Source organism: Nilaparvata lugens, chromosome 12 (assembly GCF_014356525.2).
Source record: "Nilaparvata lugens isolate BPH chromosome 12, ASM1435652v1, whole genome shotgun sequence".
In the NCBI taxonomy this organism is placed as follows: Eukaryota; Metazoa; Arthropoda; class Insecta; order Hemiptera; family Delphacidae; genus Nilaparvata; species Nilaparvata lugens.
The window spans coordinates 32,341,590-32,368,689 of record NC_052515.1 but is presented as its reverse complement, the minus strand read 5'-3'; the positions used below and the strand labels follow the sequence as shown (position 1 = coordinate 32,368,689).

General features: G+C 35.5%; 1 long non-coding RNA gene across 1 annotated transcript; it reads right to left on the bottom strand.

Annotated features, from left to right (window-relative positions):
- Positions 1-1,509: 1,509 nt before the first annotated feature.
- On the bottom strand, positions 1,510-16,431 carry LOC111052357. The gene is made up of 3 exons (XR_005572685.1): positions 16,331-16,431; positions 9,089-9,256; positions 1,510-5,325 (listed from the first exon to the last, which is right to left on the bottom strand). It is a non-coding gene; the product is annotated as an uncharacterized LOC111052357 (long non-coding RNA).
- Positions 16,432-27,100: the final 10,669 nt, after the last annotated feature.

Below are 27,100 nucleotides of genomic sequence, written 5' to 3'. Positions count from 1 at the left end.
CTAGTCTAGTATTCTTCTATCTCTAGTCTAGTATTCTTCTCTAGTCTAGTATTCTTCTATCTCTAGTCTAGTATTCTTCTTTCTTTTATTATTTCTCTTGTATTCTTCTTCTCTAGTCTAGTATTCTTCTTCTTTCTCTAGTATTCTTCTTCTTTCTCTTAGTCTAGTATTCTTCTCTAGTTTTCTTCTTTCTCTAGTCTAGTATTCTTCTTTCTCTAGTCTAGTATTCTTCTTTCTCTAGTATTCTTCTCTAGTTTTCTTCTTTCTCTAGTCTAGTATTCTTCTTTCTCTAGTCTAGTATTCTTCTTTCTCTAGTCTAGTATTCTTCTTTCTCTAGTCTAGTATTCTTCTATCTCTAGTCTAGTATTCTTCTTTCTCTAGTCTAGTATTCTTCTATCTCTAGTCTAGTATTCTTCTTTCTCTAGTCTAGTATTCTTCTATCTCTAGTCTAGTATTCTTCTTTCTCTTGTATTCTTCTTTCTCTAGTCTAGTATTCTTCTTCTTTCTCTAGTCTAGTATTCTTCTTCTTTCTCTTAGTCTAGTATTCTTCTCTAGTTTTCTTCTTTCTCTAGTCTAGTATTCTTCTTTCTCTAGTCTAGTATTCTTCTTCTTTCTCTAGTCTAGTATTCTTCTCTAGTTTTCTTCTTTCTCTAGTCTAGTATTCTTCTTTCTCTAGTCTAGTATTCTTCTTTCTCTAGTCTAGTATTCTTCTATCTCTAGTCTAGTATTCTTCTTTCTCTAGTCTAGTATTCTTCTATCTCTAGTCTAGTATTCTTCTTTCTCTTTTATTATTTCTCTTGTATTCTTCTTTCTCTAGTCTAGTATTCTTCTTTCTCTAGTCTAGTATTCTTCTTTCTCTAGTCTAGTATTCTTCTATCTCTAGTCTAGTATCTTCTTTCTCTTGTATTCTTCTTCTCTAGTCTAGTATTCTTCTTCTTTCTCTAGTCTAGTATTCTTCTTCTTCTCTTAGTCTAGTATTCTTCTCTAGTTTTCTTCTTTCTCTAGTCTAGTATTTTCTTTCTCTAGTCTAGTATTCTTCTTCTCTAGTCTAGTATTCTTCTTCTCTAGTCTAGTATCTTCTTTCTCTAGTCTAGTATTCTTCTTTCTCTAGTCTAGTATTCTTCTATCTCTAGTCTAGTATTCTTCTATCTCTAGTCTAGTATTCTTCTTTCTCTAGTCTAGTATTCTTCTATCTCTAGTCTAGTATTCTTCTTTCTCTAGTATTCTTCTCTAGTTTTCTTCTTTCTCTAGTCTAGTATTCTTCTTCTTTCTCTAGTCTAGTATTCTTCTTTCTCTTTTATTAGGATTTTCTCTTTTATATAGGATTAGGAATGTATCTATAAAATATTCAGTAAAAATCTAGTAATGTAAAAATCTATGTATTTATTGTACTCATTTACATATACAATAAAGAATGATTTGTATATACAAGTTTTTATTACCATATATAATATATTTTATTTATTATATATATATATACCAAGCATATAGAAAATAAATTTTTTCCCATTTTTTTTTTATTTTCCCTTCTTGTCCTAGATTCAGGTTTACAGTGAAACGTTCACTGTTGGATAGGCCCACAAAAAAACCGGGCACTAACCTCAACGTCCAATACTGGCACCCGGCTCCATGTGGTCCTGGCCCCCCCCAATGTAGTGAGTGGTCCCACCCACGCCAAAGGGCGCATTGAGCCTTCACTGGACCACTCAGAGCCAGGTGACAGTTTACCCTCCCCAGAAGGGAGAGGGACAAATCCCACAAGGGGGCTTTCCCTCCCCCCGGAAGGGAGAGGGAAAGTTCCCATGAGGGGGCAAAAAAGAGTGGTTCCCCTTCTCAAGGGACAATGCTCACTTCTATACGAATAGAAGAGGGTGATGCCCCTCCAGAAGAGGAATAATCAATGGTATTGGTAAGTGCATGTTCTAGACCATAAGAGTGGGTGGGGGGACAATATAATATAAGCTAAGAGTGCTACCACACTAGTGCTGTTGCATCTGTCACAATATCGCTAATACTAGGAACAATAATTGATCATTAACTCCCTTTATTTCAATTATCATTAACTCCCTTTATTTCAATTATCATTAACTTCCTTTATTTCAATTAGCATTAACTCCCTTTATTTCAATTAAGAACCCCTTGAACGCATAAGTGCACAAGAAGTGAGATAACAATATGAGAAAAGAAAAAGTTAACTACAACTGAAATAAATCCATTCAGATGACAGGAAGGGAGGAATAATTTTATGTAGATGGCAAAGGGGGGGGGGGAGGGAGGCAAGTGAAGTGACTAAGGAATGCGAGGAATAATAGGGTCAGTAAGGCTGGTCACACACCGATTAGTCAAGACAAGACTAGTCACGTTTAGACACAATACTTCTCATAGTTGCTTATGAAGCTACACACATCGATTAGTCATTGCAATTAGACATGACTCCATAAGCAACTATGTGAAGTATTGTGACTAAACCTTAGATCAGTTATAGACTATATTATATTCTATAACTGGCCTACAAGACTAGTCACGTTTAGTCACAATACTTCACATAGTTGCTTATGACGCAACTCACAATGATTAGTCATTGCAATGACTCAATAAGCTACCATGTGAAGTATTGTGACTAAACCGTAGACCAGTTATAGACTATAATATGTTCTATAACTGGCCTACAAGACTAGTCACGTTTAGTCACAATACTTCACATAGTTGCTTATGACGCAACTCACACTGATTAGTCATTGCAATTAGTCATGTCTTCATAAGCAACTATGTGAAGTATTGTGACTAAACCGTAGACCAGTTATAGACTATAATATATTCTATAACTGGTCTAAGGACTAAACGTGACTTAGTCTTGTCTTGACTAATCGGTTTGTGTCCAGCCTAAGGATTACTAAGTAAGGTGGGGGGGGGGAGACAAGTTAAATTAAGTAATGGTGGTGAGACAAACAATAATAGAATGAGAGACAGAATGATGGATAATGAGAGATGAGGAGTCGACAAAGCAGTACGGTAACTAGAGGTATAAACTTGAGAATATTGGTGAATGGTGAAATAAGGTAAAGAAACTAATGATTGATTTCAGTGATCACTACAATGGGAGTAAATTAACATTACAATGGGAGTAAATTAACATTATTGAAAGAGAATTGAAATTTAGATTTAGAATGATTTTAAGATAGATTTTTAAGCAGAATATGAATCCCACATAAGTGACTGGCTTGTGTGTGGGTAAAATAGGAAGAATGATGATTATAGGTAAGTGGACCTAAAGCTTCAAGGTGGGATTATTATATTGAGTGGCCTTTAAGTAAGTGAAAATTTTAATTATCATTATTATTAAGTGAGATTAAAATTATTCTTAGAAGACACGGCTTTTCAAATAGTCAAAGATTCAGATTACACTGAATATTGGGAACTTTATTTTTATATTAATTTATATTTAGGGGTTTACAATTTGAGAGTAATGAATTTATAAATTGAGGGAAATATTAATTTAGAAGAAAGGTGATCAGAAATAGTAAAGCAATTAAGGAATTGATAATGATAGTTTTTGAAAGAAATGAATTATATGATGGATAATGCCCACATGAGCTCTAGGCTTGTGCGTGGGTGATAATAGAATGAATAATGATGAGAGATGAGTGGACCTACTACAGGTTGAGGTGGGTTAGCCAAGAAGTAAGTTGGAAATGAAATTGAGAGAAAAGAAAGAGGAAATAAAGTGAATTGAAGTTAGAAATATGAATGGATGGTGCAATGAGAAGGAAGGGAGTACATGAAATTACACTTTACAATGTATAAACTTTATTACAATAGAAATAATTGAAAATAGTTAACTAACAATATTTTGAGAGATGCAACAACACACAACAAAGACAAACACAATAAATAAATGATGACTACGATTTCCTCCTGAAAAAAAGCAAACAGTGTGGCAGCACCCCAGAAATTTACAATTTAATTGAAATTTATCTATTAAAATAATATATAAGGAATTCTAAGTAGATGAGAATAGTTTCCAATAAATGAAAAGGAACAACTGAAGAAAATTCCCAAACTAAAATAAATCGGGGACAAAGGAAAGTTTTTAAAAATCAAAAACAACTAAACAAAACATCCCTTATCGACATATACTTCGATATTTGAATTTGAACTGAAGGTTCGCCTCCAAAGCAACAAAAAATAAATAACTGAAAAAAATGAGGAGCAGGGGTAAGTACTTGAAAATAAAAAAGAAACAACTGAAAAAAACAAAAAACCCTTATCGAAGGATAATCCACTATTGAATTCTAACTGAAGGTTCTCCTTCAAAGAAACTGAGAATAAAAAACAGAGAATTCAAAGCATATAACCTGAAAAAAAACAAAGGGGGTGATGGTCCAGACATACAATACCAATTCCACACAAGTCGCCCACGACCAAACTGAACAGTTCAACAAGACATAAATATTACAGAAAATACTGCTGAAGATTCAAATTTAGAATCATATATTTGAATTTGAATAGATTGAAAAATGTAATTAAAGCCAACAAACATTAATGAGACAATCATTGATGTTTCGTTAGATTCATTCACAAGTTACAAAAGTTGAAGTTCACAAGTGTAAGAATTGATTATTGAATTCTAATTTCAAGATATAAGTAATTCACAGAACTTGGAAGAAACTATTCAGATTTATAAACAAATGAATTCAAAATTAAACGGTTAGATGAAAATATGAAAAAAACCTTGATTGAACTGTTAAAATTTGGTCGAGAGCTGAATTTTACCTTGATTGAAGTTCTGTGTGGTCCGTCCGTCCAGCTGCCTCCGCGATGCCTGAAAATACCCCACTAGGACACCCACCCCATAGGCATTTATTATTTACAGCAAAACATGCACAATATCAACAACATCACAAACAAAATATAAATCAAATCAAGTCCTTTGTGAATGAAAGTAAATTCGAGTCCACTGATCACACATCACTTATCACTGAATTGTTCTTTTCAACCTGAAAATACCTCAAACAGGACACCCCACCCCATAAGAATTTATTATTTACAGCAAAACATGCACAATTTCAACATCACAAACAAAATTTCAATAAATTCAATGTCCTTCGAGAATGACTTTTCACTATTTCGCACTTTTGGATAGCAATGTCACAGTTTGTAATTTTCACTTCCAATTACACACTAGAGTCCCATAATTCAGTTATAAATCTTCTTTAGATGTTCTTCTTTGCAGCTTCTTCTTTCTTCTTCCCGCTGTTCCGTTTGAGCAGGCCATCATTCTTCTCCTGAAGTGTTGCCAGTCACTCTCTGTCTCTCCTCCATGTCCTATGAAAAACAATTCACCATTAAAATCACAACAAAATAATCAGCCTTAGTCTCAGATATTAGATAAGTGACACACAACACAGGAGACGTCTAGCAACCATGTACTGAGCAGTACATGATTCAATAATAAATTTTCATAATAGAGATATTTTGGTAGACACCATGAGATAACTATAGTAGTGCGGTCCACGTTATAATGACAGTATTTGATCAACTTTGGTTTTGCTATCCTTGTTTATCATTCGACAAAGCCGGTGGTACTATCCTTTTCTAGGTCTACAACGATGCCAATTATGTTTTTGACAGTGTAGAAATATAATTAATTAATGCAGAGAATCGGTATCGCTATTCTTCTATCTTTATCTACTGCCATTATAACGTAGACCTCACTATAACTTCTTATTTTATCTTTTCTCTATTGTATCAAGCAGCATTAGTACAGGTAGCGAGTATAGCGAGGTCCACGTTATAATGGGGAGAAAGATAGGAGAAAAACGTTGCCGATCCTCTGTATTGTCAATGCCTTCTATAGACGGTAGCTGATACAGGTTTATTGATGTAATATTAACTGTTCATTCTCGTTTAGAATGATCAATCATATTTTATTAAGCAAAATTAAATTTTTCTCAAGTAGTTCTGTGAATGAATGAATGAATAATAGACTGGTTTCTCCACACATCTGTGTAATCACTTGTCAGCTGATTTATGATGAATAATTATTCTATAGTCTTATTTTTACTCTAATATTGGCGTATGAAGGAGGCTCATTTTTCCTTTTTATATTATCCTTGAAATACAAAATTTCCAAAAACCTTGTAATCCTCGACGCGCAATTAATAAAGTCAAAGCTGATAGCCCTCTCTCTTTCTTGCTTTGCTCTGTTGCCAGATTGTCTTTTAACAATGTAGAATTAACAATTAACAAGATATTTCATCCTAATTATGAAAATTCATTATGAAATTATTGAAAAATTTACTTAATAAAATATAATTGATTATTTTAAACGAGAATCCTATCATATTAAGCAATCAATTTCTGTATATCTTTTTATATTTTTATATCTGGTTATTTATGTTCAACGGATCTCGAAAACGGCTCTAACGAATTTCACGAAATTCCACTGCCATTATAACGTGTACCTCACTATAGTACCCCATGGACACTTGTGGCCGCGACTGGAGTACTAATGCAATACGAGTATTGTGTATTGGTAAAGTTAGAGAAACTTAGGTGAGGTCCACGTTATAATGGCAGTGGAGAAAGATAGGAGAACAGTGTAGCTGATTCTCTGCCTTGCCACTGCCTTCCATAATTTTGGACAGTAGCTGATACCGGTATATCTGATTCAATATTAACTACCCATTCTAGTTTATAAAATAATCAATTAGAAACTATTCGCCAAGAAAATTGGGTTAAAGGAATGAGACGGGGCCACCGAAAACAATTTATGGACAGGTAGAGGTTCTAGAGACCCTTCAGTGGTTACCTATTGTTATTGAATTTCGACATTTTCGTGGTCTATTGTTAAGGCTTCCACTCCAAATAATATATTGGTGGACAAGTGTGGTTACTTGAAGGCACTTTCAGCTGTAAACCAGTGATTGGATAAACACACACATTACTATCGATGACAAGTACAAATTTAGTCAAACGTACGTGGTGTGTAAAGCCCACATCGATTTTTTGGACGTACATTTGTTAGCCGTCCTTATAAATTCTACGAGATTGAATGGGACTTGACAAACACATGATACACTTCATATGTTTGCCAAGTTTTGTTTAATCTAATAGAATTTGAAAGGACGCCAGAAAATCGTACGTTCAATAAGTATAGAATTATAATTGACCGAGCGAAGTGAGGTCTAAGATTCAAGTCGACGGTTTGGCATTTCTCTTAATGTTCAAATGTTTATATGTTGCGCATTTACGGCGAAACGCGGTAATAGATTTTCATGAAATTTGACAGGTATGTTCCTTTTTAAATTGCGCGTAGACGTATATACAAGGTTTTAGGAAATTTTCCATTTCAAGGATAATATAAAAGGAAGAAGGAGCCTCCTTCATACGTCAATATTAGAGTGAAAATCAGACTATAGAATTATTCATCATAAATCAGCTGTCGAGTTGACTATAAGTTGCATGCAAATTCAATATCTCAATGTAACTTGGTAAAAAAAAAAAATTAGCAGCTGTGTAGACTATAAATTGCATGCCTCATTGAATGCAATTTTTATGCACTATTAAAATTTAATAGGATGCAAAGAACTTATAACAGCTCGTCTGGGCGCCTAGATGTCTCTTCTGGTTTTCTCGCGCTAAATTCCGGAAAGCGTTATATGATAATGAAATCTTGTGTAAGCATGATCTGATCAAATGAATAGTTAGTGTATAGTGAAGAGTAGTGTGGATGTGCTTATGGTTTGGGACGTCGTTATAACTGCGCGAGGTCTACTGTTCACAGAACTACTAGTATTATGTAACTCAAGTTAGTCTGTATACAGCTTGTGAGCAAGTTGAGTTTCATCAAATGAACCAATGGGAATAATACAATAATATCAGCTATCAGGTACTATCAGCTACCAGATAGAATTGCCTTCAAGAAAGCACACAGGGCCACTAATTCTGAGAGTAATGAAGCGGAATCAGAGGACAATAAAGTATGCTAGTCGAGAGTTAGAGGATGCACCATTTTGGAATAATAGCGCAGTGCACAGATGGCGCGGCCCCGTCTCTTTTCTTTTACCCAAAATATTCTTCACTGATCAAATAATACATTTTCATAATTGAGGTTAAATATTTTATTCATTATATTTCTAAATCTATATAGGAACGTTGCGGAACTAGAAAAGGACAGCGCTACCTGCTTTGTCGAATGATAGTCAAGGATAGCAGCATCAATGTTAATCAACCACTGTCATTATAACATGGACCTCGCTGTAGGACACATGAGTCCTGATGTAATACTAGTATTGTATACTGGAAAGGTTCAAGATACTGTAGTGAGGTCTACGTTTTAATGGCAGTGGAGAAAGATAGGAGAACAGTGTTGCCGATTCCCTGCCTTCTATAGATGATAGCTGATAACTGTGTATCTATTGTAATAATAACTGTTCACTTTACTCTAAAAACCAATTATGGGCCGGTGTCCGAGCACAGGATTTAGCCAAGTCCTAGACTTTAAACAGCTGGAGTCAGAAAAATGGTTTTCCAAAGCGGGGCATAGTCGCAGTCATTGTCATAGTCACGTTTGAATTGAATTTCGAAAAACTAGAAAATTGAACACAAAATAAAATAAAGAGAAAATAGTGTAGAGTTTCAGCTATTTTGAATTATTTAGGAATGTCTAAACTCGTCAAGGAAAAACGTTTCCAATTATAGAAATGAGAAAATAAAAACTACGACTACTGTTACAAAAGCTGCGACTATGCCACGTTTTGGAAAGCCAATTTTCTGACTCCAGCTGTTTAAAGTCTAGAACTTAGCTAAATCCCGAGCTCGGAAACCGGCCCTATATTCTATTCGTCGTGGTAATATATTTTTCAATGATTAATTAATAATTTTCATAATTGAGATTAAATATTCTATTAATTATATTTCCAAATTGTTTAAAACAATCTGAAAATGATGCGGATCTAGAAAGGGATAGCGCTATCTGCTTTGTCGAATGATAGACAAGGATAGCAACACCATTGTCAATCAAATACTGCCATTATAACGTGGACCTCACTATAGTAGAATAGCTAATAATATTGTTGACACTGACCTTATGATGCAGTATCCGCTCCTTCTTTCAGTCTCTCCTTCTCTCACTCATGCAACAGCAACCCAGTCAGCTGACAAATGACAGTCCAGAGGTCTGCAACCAGTGAGAACTCACTTCGCTCGCTGTGCTGTTCTCCTCTCCTCTCCACTCTCCTTCTCACTCTGCTCACTGCAAACAAAAATCAGCCAAGTTATGATCTAGTTTCGTAATTAATATCAATTAAACAATCATATCATAATAGTCAACTACATAATGTAATCCATCTTTCAAAGTTTATAAGTTTCCAAGTTACAGTGCTAGTTGCACAGAAGCCTGTTAGATTATAACCGTGATTAATTCCAGAAGAACCAACCAGAGAAGTATTCTTTCTAAAATAGCCTTCTCTGATTGGTTCTTGTGGATTTAATCATGATTAAAATTTAGCAGGCTTCTGTGCAACCGGGCTCCAGACTAGCACCTGTTATAAGTTACAGTGCTGGTTGCACCAAAGTCTGCTAGATTATAACCGTGATTAATTCCAGAAGAACCAATCAGAGAAGTATTCTTTCCAAAATAGCCTTCTCTGATTGGTTCTCGTGGATTTAATCATGATTAAAATTTAGCAGGCTTCTGTGCAACCGGGCTTCAGCCTAGCACCTGTTATAAGTTACAGTACTGGTTGCACCAAAGTATGTTAAATTTTTATCATGATTAAATCCACAAGAACCAATCAGAGTAACCTTCTTTAAAAAAAATCTTCTCTGAATGATTCTCGCGGATGTAATCATGATTAAAATTCAGCAGGCTTCTCTGCAACTGGGCTTCAGACTAGCACCTCTTATAAGTTACAGTGCTGGTTGCACTAAAGTCTGTTAAATTTCAACCGTGATTAATATTCCACAATAACCAATCAAAGTGACCTTCTTCAAAAAAATCTCTGAATGGTTCAAGTGGATTTAATCATGAATTAAATTTAACAGCCTTCTGTGCAACCGGGTTTCATACTGGCACTTGTTATAAGTTACAGTGCTGGTTGCACCAAAAGTCTGTTAAATTTTAACCGTGATTAATGTTCCACGAGAACCAATCAGAGAAGCCTTCTTTCCAAAATAGCCTTCTCTGATTGGTTCTCGTGGATTTAAACATAATTAAAATTTAACAGTCTTCTGTGCAACCGGGCTTTAGACTAGCGCCTGTTATAATTTTTAATCAATTATCAATAAATAAATGAGAAAAAAAGAAACAGTCAAGAAGCTTGGCTTATCAGTAAAAAGTAAATTCGTATGGCTTTTGTTGGTGAGGAGTCCCTTGCGGGAAGGTCCCACCTTACCTGAATATATTATAATTCAAGCCGTCAATAGCTTGTCAATAAATGACACATATGTTTTTACTTTCCTTGCCCTACTATCATAGGTAAGGAAAGTATTGTTTTCCAAAAAAAATTAAGGTACCCCAATTTCCAGTTTTCTACACGTTTCAAGGCCCCCTGAGTCCAAAAACATGATTTTTGGGTGTTGGTCTGTGTGTGTGTATGTGTGTGTGTGTATGTGTGTGTGTGTGTGTGTGTGTGTATGTGTGTATGTCTGTGAACACGATAACTCCATTCCCAATCAACCGATTGACTTGAAATTTTAAACCTAAGGTCCTTATACCATGAGGATCCGACAATAAGGAATTCAATAAAATTCAATCCAAGATGGCGGAAAAAATGGCGGATGATTACTAAAAAACCATGTTTTTCACGATTTTCTCAAAAACGGCTCTAACGATTTTTTTCAAATTAATACCTTGTATATTTATTTATCAGATCTATCAACTGGCATGAGCCTTTTTCCTGGGAAACTAATGGGGTCCAGCCCATCCTTGAGAAATGGACTTTGTAACCTCCATCTCGTGCATGAGGTAGGTAGATAGAGCAGTTTATAAAAAGAACACAGTCATAGTCAAGATATTTCATCTGTAGAACAGCTGTTTCGACAACTTTAAAAAAACCATCGAATTTCACAATCTACACAAAGGAAAAAGTACTCTGAAAACAATAATTATATATACACATATACAGTAGTCTGATCGTAGTTGCAAATATGTTGCCGCCAATTGTCATTATGTTATTCCCCTACATTATTCTCGTTTGAGAATGAGGCTTACAGTTCAATGAGCAAGGAAAGTTGTGTGAGTGTACCACACCAGATTTTTTAACAATGCATTGTTTTTCAACAATGCATGAATACTGTTAGAAAATGACATTTTTTGATAAGCCCAGACTGACACCAAAAAATTTTGTTCGAAGCCTTTCGCAGTGATGACACAATGACATGTCTGACGACATGTGTGTACAAACATGTTCATCATGCATGTCCTGTCGTTAGTGGCCAGCCTTTGTACTATACAGTTTCTACTGCACAATAATGCTATGATGGTTTACATCATAAGACATAAAATAATCGATATAATCACATAGTGAGGTCCACGTTATAATGGCAGTGGAGAAAGATAGCACAACAACATTGCCGATCCTCTGTCTTATCAATGCCTTCTATAGACGGTAGCTGATACAGGTTTATTGATGTAATATCAACTGTTCATTCTCGTTTAAAATAATCAATTATATATCTCATTAAGCAAAAAATAACATTTTTCAATAATTTCATAATGAATTTTCATAATTAAGATGAAATATTTTGTTAATTATCAATTCTACATTGTTAAAAGACGATCTGGCAACATAGCAAAGCGAGAAACAGATAGCGCTATCCGCTTTGTTGAATGATAGACAAGGATAGCAACACCATTACTAATTAAACACTGCCATTATAACGTGGACCAGACTATAACAATTATATGCAATATTCTGGTGCAACCAAACATCAGGTCACAATATTATATGAGTAGTCATACATCAATTTAATGTCGACCAATTTTATTGGCTTTATATTCAAGCTAATACCAATCCTAAATTTTGGAATAATTTGAAAGCAGTTACCGTACTTGCAGTTACAGTTCAGTTACAGTACTTGTTTACTTCTATTTACATAAAAATAAAACATGACTTCAAAGTTGAAAAATGTTAGGGCCTATAAACAATAGAAGAGATGTTAGAAATGGTACTTTGACTTTCATTCTTCATGTAGATAGTACACCATAATTATTAAATATATATGCATATGCATACATAGGCCAAAATTAGAAGAAAAACATAATTTTACACTTAATATTTCAAATACCAATAGAATTTAGAACGTTCTGGAGCCACTGACACGCATCTTCTCCAGCATCATGGAGGGCCGACAGCCCTCCATCATCATGGTGGGCCGACAGCCCTCCATCATCATGGTGGGCCGACAGCCCTCCATGATAGGAGTGTTGTGGACACTCAGATATTAGGTGGTTCATAATTATAATAATTATTGAAGTCTACAGACATGGAACTGTTAATTCAACTATTGAACATATTAACTTTGAACTATTAACCTATATAACTATCAACTATCAACCCTAGGACGCTGGCACTGAAAGGGGTAAACAATAAAAATTAGTCTATAGTGAGGTCCACGTTATAATGACAGTATTTGGTCAACTTAGGTTTCGCTATCCTTGTCTATAATTCGACAAAGCCGGTGTTAATAAATGGTGAACCCTTTTCTGGGTTCATAACGATGCCAATTATATTTTTGACAGTGTAGAAATATAATTAATTAATGCAGAGAATCGGCATCGCTATTCTTCTATCTTTATCCACTGCCATTATAACGTGGACCGCACTATAGTATAAAAATTTAGGGGCGCCGCCAACCTGTCTCCCCGACAACTAAGCTCCTCTCACAATTTTGACCAAAGGCGTCAGTAAATCCCCTGGCAAAATATACCATTGCCGTCAACTAGTCTCCCCGACATCTAATCCCCTACTAGAACGAAGGAGCTTGGTTGTCGCCGACAACCAAGACCGCTCACACGCTCACGACAACAAAGACCCCAGACAGCTGATCCCCTGCTGGATATGAGTACAGTAACTATATATTACCCACAGTATGGCCATTGACTGTCACGCTTCTGATTGGTGACCTCGGTCACATGGTACAAATACGCCATTAAGATTCCAAACAAACTTTCAAGTCCTATCTTATAGCATTAGACATTTGGAACTTATCACTTATTTTACCGATTGGAAACATATTATGGACTTAAGATGAGTTTGATATATCATTTTCGAAGAGAAATTGATTATACTTCAATATAGACAAAAAAGATAACTTTAAAAACACTAATAAAGCTTAAAACATCAATTTTCCTTCCCTTGGACTCCTCGCGAACCACTTCAGAGCTTTCGCGGACAACTTATTGGGAACCAGTGATCTATATAAATATGTAGAAAGATAAATTTCAATTTTGTGTATTTCCTCATCCCATTTATTGGATCAAACTTCAAATAGGTAATCCAATTTCAAAATATTTTTTGTGGTTAATTGAATATAACATTTTATGAAATATTTAACCATGATTTGTGCTGATTAAAGACGTAGTAGTGCTGATAAAAGATGACGTGTGCTGATTAAAGATGTCTGTAGTGCTGATTAAAGACGTCTTGACTTCTCTGATTGATTCTCTTCAGTACTGAGTACCCTACCCATAACATGTTGGTACAATAGCTATTGATATGATTTTCGAGTTGCATTACCACAAGCAGTGGTTAAGATTAGAAATATCACTAAATATAAACAATAATGGTTGTGTGTTATTTTTCAATTTCTTACATGTATATTAAATTCATCAAGTAGTACTATGGCTAGAATAATTGGCTATTCCAGAGTTTATATTCAATGTTGTGCTTTACAATATTTTCGTCAGACTTATTGGTTGGATAAAACAAACTACTTAAATGTTATGGAATCTATTGTGATGAGAATTCCATCATGCTTCTAGAAATAGATAGGAGAACTTTATTATTTGTCAATGGAACAAAATTTATTACTATATCATGACACATTTCAAGAGTTTTATGTTTTTTTTTTTAAATTCAGCTTTCAGGTTAAGTTACCCACCTTTCATTTCTACTCGCTATTATATACGATTTACTATTTCAAGTGCCAAAACTATATTGGGAATATAGAAAAAACATGAAAGAAATTATATTGAAGTTAATAATCACAAAAATATACTTGAATAAGTAAAAGCAAGCGATTTTACTTATAATCCCATATAAGCTCCATTGCAAAATTCAAATATTTGAAATCTTCATGGCGGCGGCGGCGGGAAAAAAAATTCCAATGGTCATACTGTGGGTAATATAGTTACTGTAGATATGAGGGGGGTCTGGTTGTCGTGATCGTACCCGACAACTAAGCTCCTCACACGCTCACGACAACTAAGCTCCCCGACAGCTGATCCCCTATTGAACAATGAAACCAGCTTGAAGCGGGCGGGGAAGTAGTACAATCACAGACACTGTTTCACAGAACAGTGAATCACTGAATTCGATTATTAGAAGAAAAGCATGTTGAAGTGTTGTCACTTCTATCACTGCAAACATAAAATGAAATTAAGTATTTGTTTCTGAATCCCACTGACTTGGAAATGTTTCTTATCACTCAAAAGGGTATTTTGAACTTTCTTCACTCGCTTGATGTTTTGAAATTTAGCTCTTGGATAAGAACATAAAAAATCTGGTGTGGCGCACTCACACAACTTTCCTTGCCGTTATGAAAATTGATCAACTGACGCTAGTGTTCCCGCGCATATCAAATCTACTATTCTAAGATCTGAGACAGCTGGTGACAAGACAATAGCGCTGCAGACACACGCAGTCTGCTATCTCTTCATAGTGAATGATTTAATAGAATCAACAGTTGCAATTGAATAATCTCATTTTCTCGCATTTCGAGCTTATTTTAAATTTTAGGTGAAAATGTTACTGGACATTAATTGCAGAGATTTTCATGCTCAATCTTTTCCACTTAAATTTATTTGTTTAAATTGTATCTGAAGCCTGATAGTTGGGAATCTAAAATCAAACTTTGCATAGATGGGGCGGTGCTCCTGGAATTTTTACAGATATGGGACTTGTGGCAGTCGATAGAGCTTATCAATGACTTTTTTAGGTATGAATTTGATCAAAATCATTGGAGCAGTTTTCGAAAAATCACGAAAAACCCTGTTTTTGACAACATTTTCGCCATTTTAGCCGCTATCTTGAATTGCATTTGATCGAAATTGTTCGTGTCGGATCCTTACAGTGTAAGGACCTCAAGTTCCAAATTTCAAGTCATTCCGTTGATTGGGAGATGAGATATCGTGTAAACAGACGCACATACACTCATATACACACACACACACACACACACACACAGACACAGACCAATACCCAAAAACCACTTTTTTGGACTCAGGGGACCTTGAAACGTATAGAAATTTAGAAATTGGGGTACCTTAATTTTTTTCGGAAAGCAATACTTGTCATAGAAAGCAATGGTAATAGGGCAAGGAAAGTAAAAAACTGAAACCGGTCTTTCTAAGTATCAATAAATCTGTGGTTTTTGACAATTTCTAAGGGCCGTTTGCACAGTTGAAGCTTAAACTGAATTTAACCAGCTGTTGGCTTAAACTCAAAATGAGACACATCATAACGAACGATACTTGATACAGATTTAATCCAGTTTAAAAATAAATTTAGTTCAAACGGTCACTGTGCAAACGGTCCTTAGTATTTTTATTTAATATGAATAATTACCACAATACCAACTTCTCAACTACACAAAAAGAGAAAAAAAGAAAAATATAAATCAATACCTAAGCTGAACCTCATGATGAAGTTTGAACTATTGGTTCTTGAAAAATGTGAAATAACTCATCAAAAATCAATGAATGACTGGGAAAACCAGGAGTGATTTGAGGAAATCCATTGATTAAGTTCATGATATATATATATGTCAGTTTACTCGCGAAAACTCCGGCACTCAGAGCGTGCGAGGAGCTTGGTTGTCGGGTTCGGTGACGACAACCAAGCTCCTTGCGTCAACTAGTCTCCCCGACAGCCAATCCCCTACTGGTTCAGAGTGGATTAGTTGTCGGGACCGTAGACGACAACCAAGCTCCTGGCACGCTCACGACAACCAATTCCCAAAAAGTGGTTTTAAAAGGAGCTCTACTGTCGGGGAGCTTAGTTGGCGCGTTCCCAAATTTATAAGTGGGATTTATAAGTGGAAGTAATCATACACACGAATAATATTTTCAAAATATAAATGAAATGCACTAGATTTTGTGGCCTACCTGATAAGAACTAGTCTGGAGCTTCGTTCCACAGTGGTAAGGAGGGGAGGAGGTGTAAGGCTGGATACCCCTTTTATCAATCACTCCTTCAACCTGAAAACATTGAACAACAAATTAGAAAAGACCAACTTACAAACCATAATAAAACTGGATTTAAATGAAGTAATCAACAATTAGTACACTTAAATTGGAAACTAAAAACAAAATTAAAGTACAGAAACAGTAGGGATTTAGTAAATTTTACCAGAACGTGGACCTCACTATACAGCGTTGACGAATCTCTGCCTTGCCACTGCCTTCTATAGATGATAGCTGATACCGGTATATCTGATGTAATATCAACTGGTCATTCTTGTTTCAAATGATCAATTGGGCCTAAATTTTATTCATCAAGATAAAAAATCTTTCAATGATTGAATAATTGATTTTCATAATTTAGTAGGCCTAATTGTTTTTCATAACTAAATATTTAATATGAAATCAACCAATTATATTTCCACATTGTTAAAAGCGTCCTGGCAACGTTGCGGGGCTAGAAAAGGATAGCGCGATCTGCTTTGTCGAATGATAGAAAAGGCTAGCGCTACCTGCTTTGTCAAATCATAGCCAAGGATATCAACACCAATACTAATCAAATACTGCCATTAAAAAAGTGTACCTCACTATGACCCGATTGCACGTATGTCTAGCAAATCTAACCACCGTTAAATGACGTCAACTAACTTCTAAATCAGTTCTCCGGGCACTGCTTCATTTTATTCATTTCATTTCATTGACAATTACAAATCATAATTATAATAAATATAATATGATTGGGAGAAGACAAAAGGCATAGCCCAAAACTGTCTTCTCCCAAATTTTTACAAATAAATGTTTCAAAAAAAAAATGTTTCAGCTGCATAACTAAATTTAACGTCGGTTAGATTCAATAGACGAACGTGAAACCGGGCCTACAAATGTATTCATTTATATATTTTTATATTTCTCTAAGAACTCAATAATAAATATATCTCTCAGCTATAACTGATAAGTTTCAAGTTTTTTTGTTTACATCAGCATTACAACAAAATACAAAACATCTCATCAGATACCTAAAACTATAGTGATGTCCATGTTATAATGGCAGTGTGTGATTTGCAATGGTGTTGCTATCCTTGTCTATCAGTCGACAAAGCAGATAGCGCTATCTCTTTCACGCTTTGCGATGTTGCCACATCGTTTATCAACAATGTAGAAATTAAAATAATTATTAACAAAATATTTAATCTCAATCATAAAAATTCATTATCACATCTTTAAAAAAAATATTTTCTTGACAAATAAAATATTATCAACTATTTTCAACAATAATGAACAGTTAAAGTCATCAGATATACCAGTAACAGCTGTTTGGGTGGCAAGGGCTGAGATCTGGCAACCCTCTTCTCGTATCTTCCTACACTGCCATTATTACGTAGACCTCACTATAACAATTTAAAGAACTAGGCACTTCAGAAAGGTTAATTTGGCACTATATCATAATGTATCAATAATAAAGTAGATAACTTTAAACTTATACACAACTCATATCAACATTTTGGAATAATGTAACTGATGATGGAAATGAACCTTAACATTTTATGTGAGAACTGATGCAAACAAATAAAACTATTCACAGAAGAGCTTCCGCAAAGCCCTTGTCCGTGAAAAGGAGTTTGTATAATGGGACCTGAAAAAGATGAGACACATACACACACGCATCACACAGTCATCAATATTCGACAATTGACACATCAGAGCATTCCCCTCACATATATCTTAGTGATATAAACTTCATGTGAACACTAGGGAGGAAGCCACCACCTATAAATCGACCAATAGTTATTTCAAGGCAGAAAAGAGAATATAAGACAGAAGAGAGAAGGAGAAAAATGTTTAGGTTTTATGAAGATTTATTTACTTGGCTTTCCACTCTTAATAGATAAGCTGACAACGATAAAATATTATCGCAAATAAGTTGGTTTGATAGAATTTAGTAATAGAATTCTAGATCCACTTTGGTAATAAGCCGGACGGAAGTCCTGAGATAATCATAAATCAAAATCTAATTGAACTGGATAACATTTCAGACGGGTAGAAAGGTATGTGACAAGACTCACCTGTAATGTCCTACTTGGAGGCTTCGGGTGATGACAGAAGGGTGGATGACGTCACGATGCCCGCCCGCCCAGCTCACATCAGCATCCATGCATTGCAGTCATCAATCTCCACCTCCACCAATCTCTGCTGCATACCTACAACAAATAATAAAAGCCATTGAAATGTCTGAAAATCCAAATCCATATTCACATTTATAATATTTATTAACATCTCATTCATACCTAACATCTCATTTTGGTAGAGAGTTAGTGGGGAAGATATTTCTAATATTCTTTCCGAAGAATGGACATTGATATGTTCAAAGCTCCGCCAATTTATGTAGATGCATAACAATTTAATTATTATGTATAGTTATTATATTACAAATTGCTTTATCATATCATATACAGTTCAATAATTATTTTCTTAGTCTATATTATGTAAATTCATCTATAATTTTGCTGTATATAAGCTATTGCATATAAGTGTATAAGCCAGTATATATTGTAATCTACACAAATAAAAGTACTCAATCAATCAATCAATCAATCAATACCTGAAGCAAATTAAAATAAAAAAGTATTTGGTATGTCTGAAAATCCACAATCACATTTAGGATTGGGCTGAGAATGTATCAGCTGGAGAAACACAATGATTCAGTACTGATTTTTATTAAATTTATTTGAATCATAATATTTTTCTTTTGATAATAATGATGATTTGAAACACGATTTGGTCATATCACAGAAAGTCACAGATTAGTTATTTTTGAGAAGACAACCGACTACAGAGGATATTATATGGGTAAAGGATGCAGATTTAGGTATAAATGTAAAGACATATTTTGTAAAGCTGCCAAGCAGATTGCAAGCATCATAAGATCTAAAACCTTTACAGAACATTTGAAGGAATATCTGGTGAACCTGTCTCTTTATTCCTTACAAGAGTTTAAACGACCGGTAATCTTCCATCCAACCTAGGTAGAACTTTCTCAATTCATAGGCTTCTGTTAGAAATAGGCTATACTATGACGTGTAAACATCTAAGATGGAGAGTAACTTCATTGTGAGAAGTGATACAAATCTGACATGCATCAATATGAAGGAATGCTGTTCACAAAAAATTGTTAATTGTGTGTCAATGACTGTTCGACTATTGTCTGTCTAAGGCTGGCCACTAACTGTAGGACATGGATTATGAACATGTATCAGTGAGAGGCTTCTAACATAAAATAAATAACAAACCACTGGAAAATTGCAAATTATAAAAATGATTCAAACTCAAATAGAGTAGTGAAGAAAAAGTGAACAACTAAAAATCGAAGATACAAAACCTGACCTCAAATAATTTTGTTCCAAGCCTTTCGCTGTGATGACAACATTGTATGATGACATGTGTGTACACACATTTTCATCATACATGTCCTGTCTTTAGTGGCCATCCTTATGCGAGTCTTCTTTCGCTCGTCTCATTATAGGTGCGTACAGATATACGCGCCGCAAACATGAGCAATAATTCACTTTTAATCAGCTGATTATATCTGTATTTTTACAGTAACGGTAAGATACAGATATAAAAAACTTGGCATCAGCTGATTAAAAGTCAATTGCTCATGTTTGCGGCGCGTATATCTGTACGCACCTATAATGAGACGAGCGAAAGAAGACTCGCATAAGGATGGCCACTAAAGACAGGACATGTATGATGAAAATGTGTGTACACACATGTCATCATACAATGTTGTGTCATCACAGACAAAGGCTTAGAACAAAATTATTTGAGGTCAGGTTTTGTATCTTCCATTTTTTGTTGTTCATTTATTCTTCACTACTCTATTTGAGTTTAAATCATTTTTATAATTTGTAATTTTCCAGTGGTTTGTTATTTATTTTATGTTAGAAGCCTCTCACTGATACATGTTTATAATCCATGTCCTACAGTTAGTGGCCAGCCTTATACCGACAATAGTCGAACAGTCATTGACACACAATTAACAATTTTTTTGTGAACAGCATTCCTTCATTTTGATGCATGTCAGATTTGTATCACTTCTCACAATGAAGTTACTCGGATGTTTACTAGATGTTTTTCGGGAGTGTTTTATCATAGAGAAACAATAGCATAAGTAGATATCCCATGGTATAGGTGTTCATGTCGCAACTTTTACTGTTATTTGAAGCTGATAGTTCATGTGATTCTTTCCCGTGAAGCAATGTGACACTGGTAGTCTCTCATATTGTGCCGTTCATACACTCTCACCCCAACAAAACAGTAAAAATCGACAATAATTTACAGTAAAAGTTGCGACATAAACACCCTATACCATGAGATATCTATTTACGCAATTCTTTCTCTATGGATTTATCAACATGCTCCAAATAGTATTCAACAATATACGACCACAAGCGTATCACCTGTGATCCTGTGATAAGTTGCAAGGCCTATTGTAGACCTACAAGGAATATTTGAAACTCAACAGAACAGCATACAATTTCAAGGTAAAGAGCATGTTAAACAACACTCACCAGCTGTCAACAGCCACACTTGAAGGCTCTGGTTACAATATAATTCATGTATAAATAAATTCATGAATTAATGAGAAATATCAATGAGTGAAGTTAACAATAATAGAGGAATCACAGAAACCGAACCACAAAAAATCATTTTTAAGGGTGGAAAAAATAATTTTAAAGGGTGGAAACAAGGTAAAGGAGCAAAGGTTGCTTCAACACGGAACCGCAGTCCTGTCAACAAATTTAATAAATCTTGATGTGACAAAACTAAAACGGGGTTTTCAATATTATGGAGAAGTTCCACACTTCAATTCATATTCAACCAATTCTTTTGAATTATTTCGATTCTTAGATAATCTCTCATTAACCACATACAGACCTGTAGTCTTGTAGGGGGTTTCATTTATAATTATGTTATCGTAGCCTACTGTAAGGCTGGTCACACACCGATTGGTCAAGACACGACTAGTCACGTTTAGTCATAATACTTCACATTGCTGCTTTATGACGCAACATACACTGATTAGTCATTGCAATTAGACATGACTCCATAAGCAACTATGTGAGGTATTGTGACTAAACGTGACTAGTCTTGTCTTGACTAATCGGTGTGTGACCAGCCTAAGGCTAGGCGCACACCAGTTAGTCAAGACAAGACAAGACATGATCAGACACGTTTAGTCACAATGCTTCACATAGCGGCTTATGAAGACATGTCTAATTGCAATGACTAATCAATGTGAGTTGCGTCATAAGCAGCTATGTGAAGTATTGTGACTAAACGTGTCTGATCATGTCTTGTCTTGACTAACTGGTGTGCGCCTAGCCTTACTCTCATTTTTGTATGTAACATTATTAAAGTGATTTGATTGATAGGATACTTTATTACTTATTATTATTGACTAAAAAGCAGTCGTTAGGTCATGTCAGAGGCCCTGAAATTGATCAGTTGCGATCTGAAAACTCTGACACCAGACCTGAGCCAGCCAGGTCACACGATATTATTATTATTACTTGGAGAATCTTATAATTGGAGAGATTATTCTTAGATAATCTGCTCTCATAGGCTAAGCTACTATCAAGCAAATGTTATTTTATTGATGAATAAGAAGTAATCTTGAGCAATAGTAAGTACAGTACCTGTCCAGTGTAGTACTTGAAAGCTGAGGTCCCTGACAGGAATCAGTATGCCAACCTGCATACTCCAACATTCGATGCATTGAACTGCAGACAGTGTCCCCATTACAACCAAACTGCTCTCTGAAGTTTGCGAATCTTCACACCTACAACATAGCACAACAAGAGGCATTTAAATTTTGGGGAATTCATTATCATATTTCAATTATTGATCATAGGTACTTTAAAAATGCTTTAAAAAACATGATTTGGAAAAATGAATATAGTGAGGTCCTCTTAGAAAGAGACCACATCACGGATCTCACACTCCAACCTTGCCAGTATCATTTGCACACATCTTTACCTGTACAAACTGTTAAGGTGCGTACAGATATACGCGCCGCGAGCATGAGCAATTCACTTTCAATCAGCTGACTATATCTGTATTTTTACAGAAACGGTATAAGATATAGATATAAAAAGCTTGGCATCAGCTGATTAAAAGTGAATTGCTCAAGTTCGCGGCGCGTAAATCTGTACGCAGCTTTACAGAGATTTAGGCCAGCCGCAAAGTAGACCCACGATAATCCACGCCACTTCAACCCACGCCGTGGGATGTTTTGTAACCACTGCTATAGAATTATTCATAATCAATCAGCTGACAAGTGGGTTATTCATTGCATGTATTACACAGATGTCTGGTAAAACCTAGCAATGGTTTACAAAACATCCCACGGCGTGCGTGTGTTGGAGTGGCGTGGATTAGCGTGGGTCTACTTTGCGGCGGACTTGATGGATATTTGAATACAGCAAATTTTACTGGACTTTCAACCTCGCTATAGATGGATGAATAAATAAATAGATAGATAATTCATACCCGACAATGTTTAGTCTTCAATCTTTTTTGAGGGGCTTATCACAGAAAAAAATAGCACGAGAAGATATCACATGGTATAGGAATAGGTCGTTTATGTTCCGAAATTTATGGTCATGTAACAAGGAGAAAGCAGAATACAGGGTCTGTATAATAAGTAACCGCACTGACCTCAGGAAATTTTTTATTGGCAAAATATGCACAATTTTTCATTAGATATCTTCAAAGTAGTCCCTATTGGAGTCGATAACACGCTGATACCGGATTTTCAAATCCCTGAACGCTCCCTGGAAGTCGGCAACCTCTATGCTGACAAGAGCCCTCGTCGTAGCACGTTGAACGTTTTCCAGAGTCCCGAACCGCGTCCCCTCAAGTTGTTTCTTGATCTTGGGGAACAAAAAGAAGTCCGGTGGTGCCATATCCGGGCTGTAAGGAGGATGTGGCAACGTTACCCTCGACTGTTTGGCCAACTGCTCGGTGACGAGCAGGCAGGTGTGCGACGGAGCATTGTCGTGATGGAGGATCCACGAATCGGCAATCCCCGGACGGACTCGATGAACCCGGGCGGTTAGTCGACGGAGCACCTCGCTGTAGTACTGGCAGTTCACAAAGAGTTTGTGCCACCCATCCGAACTGTAAACGACCTAGCGTTCAGGGATTTGAAAATCCGGTATCAGCGTGTTATCGACTCCAATAGTCTACAATATCTATATATCAATATAACTCCAATATCTACTTTGAAGATATCATCTAATGATAAAAATTGTACATAATTATTTTGCCAATAAAAAAAATTTCCTGAGGTCAGTCCGGTTACTTATTATACAGACCCTGTATATTCCAGTCAAGAGTCAGATTGGAGCGAACACGTAGAAGCTTTCCCTCATCTTGTATTAGGTTTTTTAAATATGCTACCTAACGAAATAAGAAGCCTGCCCCTTGTGACTTTCAATAGAAGGTTGAAGTCATGGTTGATCTCCAACCCCTTCTATTCTATTAATGAATTCAGGGAGGCCAACCTCAATTCAATGATTGCCAGGTCATCTGTACAGTAATTATTTTATCTCAATTTTTTTTCAAATTCAAATTTATTTCTCAAAAAACATACACAATTATAATAATCTAATATTATAACATATAAAAATAATACAAGAAAAATACTATTAAATATATAAAATGATCCCAAAACTGCAGTATATTTTTTTTTATGTCCATCTATGTTTAAGGAGTAGCCTACAAGGTAAAACCTGTGCGTAGACCTACCTAAATCTACCTATTATATTCTCAAGTTAATCACATTACATTTTTAGGCTATATTAATTTCATCTCTAAGGAATAAAACTTATGAGTATTTTGCATTTATTAAATTTACTAAATTTAGTGCATCTGTGATAATAATTCAAGTTGATAATATTATGTTATTGTAATAATAGGACTTATCTGTAATGACCTAGCCTAATGTACTTAATGTATTTTTTGGCTGAAATAAATCATTGGATCATTAATTTCTGATTCGGATTCAGCGCCTTAAAATAAATAATTTGGCTAGCGTTTGTTCAAAAAAATGAAAAAAATAAATAAATGTAAGTATTACAAATTTTGGAATTTTGAAAACACCAAATTTTAGAGTGCAATTGAGAATAGAGCGAAAATAGCTCTGTCGGCCCACATATGTTTTTGGTGTGTTAACAAACTCTGCGGCCTAGATGTTGCTAGGCAGAGTAAAATTGCTTGGTCAGAACAAAGCTTCGTTTGCAGCACGGAACTTCATGGCGAAAATGAAATGTTTTTCAATAGGACAATAGGAGCACACGGTTATGCTGTAAGTACCGTTTTTATGCACACGGTTTATGCTGAAAGTACCGTTTTTTTGCTGATTCTATCAAAAAGTCCTACGCTCTCTTTTTCGCTCTTTCTCTCACACAATTATTTCACAGACTGTTTTGGATCCTGTGAAATCTGGCAGCGCTGTACTCCTTGATACACAGACTATAGTGATTTATACAATTTTCTTCTTTGTGTCAGGTATGAATGAATCATTGGGTCACAGTATTTTTATAGAGAAAAATCATATGAATCGTGTTGAGTTTTTATAGACAATATAGGATATTTAATTTGTTATCACTTATTGAAATTAGTGAGAGCTCTGTGCTTCGATTAACAGGCTACCATATCGAGCCCAAAATACGAAACATTTGTCCAAATTTGAGCTTTCACAAAGTCCACGATCCACGTTTTAGAATTTGTGCTCCACGGGAAATGGGGTTTATAATCATTTATATTTTGACGCACCAGCACCACATTTAGCCCGCCGCTATCAAATCAATCTCAAAAATGAAGATTTCATTCCATAGAGCCGATTTTTATTTATTCATTTCATTTAATTTCCTATAGGAAATCCCTGGAATTGCTCCCTAATCAAGAAAATTACAATAAACTTATTACAAATAAATTGAACTGATTAAGATAAAAAGAAATAAAATGGAAAACTATTCTATATTAGTACTTTTGGGCTTCTATTCTTTACCATTTTCATAGTTTGGGCTTAAAAATAAGACTGTGAGAGATGATGATTTTCGGCTTCAATTCTATACCATTTTAATTAATTTGGGCTCAAAGAAAAAGCAGTGAGAGACACTGAAAGTTTTCAAATTTGGCAAATCAGCTTCACGCACAACCCGCCACTACATCCAATTTCGAAAACAAAGGTATCAACCGAAGAAGGAGATTTTTGAAGGGCATCAATTGTATATAATTTACATAATTTGGGCTCAACAATTTATACGATGTAAGTGGAGGGGAAGATTGTAGGTAACAAGGTCCTTTGCCAACCCAGAGAACAATTATTCGAGTAGAATATATAATGAAAATCAATGAATAAAGTCTTCAGCTATAAGGTCATACCACTTAAATAATTTGGACTCCAACAATTAGGCTGTCAGCGGAGGAAAACGTTTCAGGGAACCAAGTAAGTTCTTTACCGCCCGCCCACCCGGGAAAAAATTATTCAAGGAGAATATGAGGTAAGGTCATACCCCATTCATTATTTGGGCTAATTAATTACGCTGTCAGCGGGAGAAGAAGGAACCGATCTCCCAAAGAATAATATTATTCGAGGTAAATAAGATGAAAATTATTATGATCAAGTATTTAGCTATCACAGTATACCACTTTCATGATTTGGGTTCAACTATTATGATGTAAGTGGAGGAGAGAGTTATAGGTAACCTGATCCTTTGCGCCCCCAGGGAACAATTATTTGGAGAAAATATTATTAAAATTAATTGATCGGGTATTCAGCTATCATGTTATACCATTATCATGATATATGCTCAACAATTACGCTGTCAGTGGGGGGGAAGAGTTGAAGTTAACCAGGTCCCTTGCCGCCCCCAGAGAAGAATTATTCAATGAGAATATGATGAAAATTAATGGATCAAGTCTTCAGCTATCATGTTATACCACTGTCATAATTTGGGCTCAACAATTACGCTGTCAGTGGGGGGGAAGAGTTGAAGTTAACCAGGTCCCTTGCCGCCCCCAGAGAAGAATAATTCAAGGAGAATATGATGAAAATTAATGGATCAAGTCTTCAGCTATCATGTTATACCACTGTCATAATTTGGGCTCAACAATTACGCTGTCAGTGGGGGGGGGGAAGAGTTGAAGTTAACCAGGTCCCTTGCCGCCCCCAGAGAAGAATTATTCAATGAGAATATGATGAAAATTAATGGATCAAGTCTTCAGCTATCATGTTATACCACTGTCATAATTTGGGCTCAACAATTACGCTGTCAGTGGGGGGGGAAGAGTTGAAGTTAACCAGGTCCCTTGCCGCCCCCAGAGAAGAATTATTCAATGAGAATATGATGAAAATTAATGGATCAAGTCTTCAGCTATCATGTTATACCACTGTCATAATTTGGGCTCAACAATTACGCTGTCAGTGGGGGGGAAGAGTTGAAGTTAACCAGGTCCCTTGCCGCCCCCAGAGAAGAATAATTCAAGGAGAATATGATGAAAATTAATGGATCAAGTCTTCAGCTATCATGTTATACCACTGTCATAATTTGGGCTCTACAATTACGCTGTCAGTTGGGGGGGGGGGAAAGTTGAAGTTATCCAGGTCCCTTGCCACTCCCAAAGAAT